General features: G+C 41.7%; 1 non-coding gene across 1 annotated transcript; it reads right to left on the bottom strand.

Annotated features, from left to right (window-relative positions):
* Window positions 1–1914: 1914 nt before the first annotated feature.
* On the bottom strand, window positions 1915–1987 carry TRNAK-CUU. The gene has a single exon. It is a non-coding gene; the product is annotated as a tRNA-Lys (tRNA).
* Between the last annotated feature and the right edge of the window lie 3163 nt (window positions 1988–5150).

The raw sequence follows: 5150 nt of genomic DNA, 5'->3' as shown, positions 1-5150 counted from the left end.
GGACAAGCAAATGGGGTTAGCAAATCTGAGGCCATTCTCCTTGGGATAGACTGTGAGGGCCTAAAGCCCGTGCCCTCACTAACTGTTCCACCTGTTTGCGTGACTGTTGTCTCCAGGGGCTGAGCTGGTCTGTCTCCCTCACACTCTAAGGGGCCTCGAATACTAGAATCAAGAGAACAGAACACACTCCAAGGTGATTATCAGTCTGAGATTGTTTTCCCAGGAATAATGAAGCGTTTGCCCTGAGTCACCACCCCCCCCATCCTCTTTGTTAACAGTAGTACATTGTTTTGAGATCTCCTGCTGGCTTGAAGGATGTAAATGTGACACAGAGGAGAGCTTCTTCTGAGTTTGAATAACTTTAGAAATTGAGTCGATCAGCAAATATGATATAAGTATATTAAAAATAAGAGGGGCACGTGAGTGGCTCAGTCGGTTAAGCATCCGACTTCGGCTCAGGTCATGGTCATGAGTTTGAGCCCTGCGTGTGGCTCTGTGCTGACAGCTCAGAGCCTGGAGCCTGCTTCAGATTCTGTGTCTCTCTCTCTGCCCTTTCCCTGCTCCTGCTCTCTCTCTCTCTCTGTCTCAAAAATAAACATTTAAAAAGTAATAATAAGAAAAATAAGAAAAATACCAGAGTGAGGTTAAGTAGCTGGAGTGTATTGTTCTGGAGCTTCTTTCTTAATAAAATAAACAAGACTACATTTAAAACAATGTATTGTGAATAACAATGTGTTAGTTAATGCGTTAGTAATTTGGACCATTTGTGTGTGATTCAAGTTACTGCCTACCTTAAGGTCATAATGTCCAAGAACGAAGCCATCTTTCATTTTCTATAATCCTCTTCTGTTCTTGTCTACTTCATGTTAATCAATAGTCCACATGAATATGGGCATCTACATGGTTCGCATGTCTAGTCATATCTGTATTTCTGGAAAAGCTACCTTTTAATAAACTATTACTGTGTAAACTACCTACAGCTGACAGCTTTTATTGACGTATGTTTTACATGCAATGAAATGCACAGATCTTAATTAAGTGTATTGTTTAGTGAGTTTCAGCAAGTGTGTATACCCAGTAACCCACCTTCCTATCAAGAGACAGAACCTTTCTGACAAATCTTATGCCTTATTTCCAGTCAGTCCTTATGTCCACCTCCCCCTAACCTCACAACCACTGCTGTGGGTTCTATCACCACTGGATTTGTGTTGTCATTTCTCAAACTTCGTATACATGGAGTCATAAGGTATATACTCTTTTGTGTCTGGCTTTTTTCATTCAACATCCATTTCTGAGTTTCATTCATGTTGTTGCAAGTATCTGTAGTTCATTCCTATTTGCTGTTGAGTAGTATCCCGTTGTATGAATAAAGCATGATCTCTTTATCCATTCTCCTGTTGGTAGACATTTAGATCATTTTCAGTTTGGAGAAGTAAAGCTTTCTATAATAATTATAATAAATAACTTAAATAAATCTGTAAGTAATAAATTTGTAGCTTGTAAATAAGGAAACGGACAGGTGTGTGTGAGTATATTCTTGACTTATCACAGAAACATGCTCATCAAAGATACTCAACTAAAGCTCTGAGGCACAAGCATGCATCTGGAACCGTGCTTTGGGTGAATGAGGAGTTTGTGGAAGATGGGAGGAACAATTACCAATTCATGAACTTAAAAAAAGTTTATTTCTTTTTGAGATGGGGGAGAGGAAGTGGGGAGCATTCATGAGCTTAAAGTGTTTATTTTTGAGAGAGAGAGAGAGAGAGAACGGGGTGGGGGCAGAGGGAGAGGGATACAGAGGATCTGAAGCGGGCTCATGAACCATGAGATCATGACCTGAGCCAGTTCAAGAGTCCGGAGTCAGATGCTTCACTGACTGAGCCACCCAGGTGCCTCGGAGAAAGGAAAAGTAACCGCCCAACGTGGGGCTCGAACCCACGACCCTGAGATTAAGAGTCTCATGCTCTACCGACTGAGCTAGCTGGGCAGTTCATGTGCTTTTGAAAAGTTGTTGTCTTCCAATTGCAATCAAATGAAGGAAGTAGGCTTGGTCTGAAAATGCTTTACAATTTAGAAATGAGTCACTCCTGATTAATTGCTCCATTTTACAGTGGAGAAAATTCTTGGACTTTTAGTTTTCTTTTGTGTAAAATGGAGGCACTAGTTTTTACCTAGCCTACCTCGCAGGGTTTTTTGTTGTTTTTTTTTTTTTTTTGAGAAGCAAATGAGAGAAAGCATGCAAGGTATCTGTCAGCTTAAAGCTCTGTGTGAGTGCAAGGTGGTAGTGTTGTCTTTGACAAATTCACACGGTTTTCCCTTAAAAGCTTACGGTGGAATATTTCACATGTGTCATGCATGTTTTGTTTATTCACTCATTTACCTTCCTAAAAGGTAAACACTATTGCTATCATTCCCATTTTATGGATGAAGAACTCGGGGCCCGGACAGGTCTACCTCTCAGAGGCCACACAGGTATAAACGGCATAAATGGGATTTGAATCCATAGAACTGGCTCGAATCTGAGCTGTTACTATTGTGCCATCTGCCTTTCTAAAAACATGTCATTATACCTCCTCCTAGCAGCTCACTTTACAGTAATAGTCTTCATCCACCGCCTTTATTTCCTTGTGGGAGGGTTGCTATATTCAGATTTGTTGGTAAGTTGTCTCCAAGATATAACAGAAGGAAACTGCAAGTTTGCCTAAAATCTTACTGATTTCCCATTTCGGTCTTCCTGGAGGTTTGTGGTGAGACTGCTGGGTCAGCCATATTCTCAGCGAAAACTCTGCATTTATGAGATAATCAGAACCACCCACAGGATGGAACAGATCCTGTGAGCTCCTACTTTCCCAGGACACACAGTTTGGTGCCCTGGTGAGGTGGGAAACACCCTGCAGCACTGAATGCTAAGAAGGAAGCATCCCCATATCCAAGACCATTTGGTCATTTACTGGCATGTCTATCCTCACTGCCTGGACATTTGGCCTTGCTTCTTATAGACCCCTGTACTTCAGGCTGCACCCCCTTCTGTCCGAGACGCTGTGGACAACTGAGTCAGAAGGCACCTTGCATTTCTGGGTGGGGACTGGGGAGAGGGGATGGACAGCACAGCATTTCTTTTTTCTTTTATTTATTTATTTTTTAAATGTTTATTTATTTTTTGAGAGAGAGAAAGAGCATGAGCAGGGGAGGGGGGAGAGGGAGACAGAGGATCACAAGCAAGCTCAGCTCTGGCAGGGAAAGCCTGACGCAGGGCTCAAACTCACCAACAGTGAGATCACAACCTGGGCTGAAGTGGGACGCTTAACCGACTGAGCCACCCTGGTGCCCCTTTTTCTTTTTTCTTTTAAAATTACTGGGGACCACTCCTTAAAAAAAAAAAAAAAAAAGAGGGGCAGGCACCTGGCTGGCTCAGTGGGAAGAGACGATGACTCTGATCTCAGGATCATGAGTTCGAGCCCCACGTTGGGTGTAGAGCTTACTTAAATGAATAAATAAATAAAAACTTAAAATAAAATTCCTGGGGACCACTAATTAACACCTCCAAATTGATCTGAAAATAAAGTTCAGTTTTTAAGCAAAATGATCATGGTTATCTAAAATATTACATGTCCCTAACACTGAGGTTTCAGAATGTGAGTTGTGGAAATTCTAAAGTTAGGTGAAATTTAGCAACTCCTGAAACTGAATATTCAACCCGAGAAGAACAGGCTGAGAAAACCACCTGTGCTGCTTTTTTTAGCATTTTCTGCAGAAAAATTAGAAGTAGGAGTTATGGCCCCCACAACCACATCACCAGGGATTGGCTATCTATCTTCAGCATTGACTAAAACAGGAAATTACCAGTGGTACCTAAATGGAGCTAATAAGAACGAGAACCTCCTACAACTTTGTAGCCACTTGGAAAAAGCAACCCAAACCAAATTACCCATCTGGATCTGTTTTCTGTTCATAAATGAGGTAGATGAACTTGGGGAGCACCAACACCTCCCCCCAGCTGGAATGGTCATGATTCTATCCATCAGTGACCAAGACATGATTCTATCTATCGTTGATCAAGGACTGCAATTCTCCACTGACCTGTGAATTTATAATCACACGGGAGCTATCCTGGATGTTCTCCTGCTGGAATGGCAGAGTATGGAGCAAGATTTGGGGTGAGTTCAGAAGCCCCTAAGGAAAGCCCAGCATTGGCCCTCAGAGGGCAGAAAGTGGACACAAATCTACAAAAAAGCATTCATTTCACTGACTCTTAAGGGTCTCCAGTGTTTTTTCTCTCCTTAAAGCAAAGAACCAAGTCATTTGAAAAACTGGAGACAAATGAATACACTCTGAGGCTAGCCATTTTGTTTTTATTTTTCAACAGATTCAAAGAGACAGTGGAATTTATGTTAATTTATTTTAAGAAATGGTATGCAACGAAAGTTAATCTGGGAGTCAAGGCAGTCACATGCTACAAAAAGTTAAATAGTCAGACATTAAAAATTGCACAACTGTTACGTCCTTCTTTGCTGCTGCTGAGTTCAGTTTAAGCCTGTTGTTTATTTTATGGTAAAATTAAATTACATTCTTTTCTTCAAGTGTTGAGCAGTTCCAAACGTGGCTTCTTAGTCAAAGAATCCATTCTTACTGTGGCCAAAAAGCCTCTCTTTCGTTCAAATGAATCATTTCCCCTAATTAGCAGGGAAGAATCCGGAACAAATTAACTAAAAGATCTGAGATGTCTTCTAAATGCTTTGGGCAACATGTTAAATAAAAAAACTGTGTGACAGGGGCACCTGGGTGGCTCAGTGGATTAAGCGTCTGACTTTGGCTCAGGTCATGATCTCACAGCTCTTGGGTTCGAGCCCTGTGTTGGACTCTGTGCTGACAGCTCAGAGCCTGGAGCCTGCTTCGGATTCTGTGTCTCCCTCTCGCTGCACCTCCTCTGTTCACACTCTGTCTCTCTCTCAAAAATAAATAAACACTAAAAAAAATTTAAAAAAGAAGAAGACTGTGTGACAAATAATATCATTTTGCAGACCAGCCATTTCAGGAAGGGGGAGGGGTTAGAGTCAATGGAAAAGCACAGGCTCTGGGATCAAAAGTACAAGTTTTCCTGTTTACTACTCACATGTCCTGGGAGAAATAATGTCTTGGGGCCTCAGGTT

This window comes from Panthera leo, chromosome B2, assembly GCF_018350215.1.
Source record: "Panthera leo isolate Ple1 chromosome B2, P.leo_Ple1_pat1.1, whole genome shotgun sequence".
In the NCBI taxonomy this organism is placed as follows: domain Eukaryota; kingdom Metazoa; phylum Chordata; class Mammalia; order Carnivora; family Felidae; genus Panthera; species Panthera leo.
Note: the sequence above shows the minus strand (reverse complement) of the source record. Positions and strands in the feature narration are given on the sequence as shown.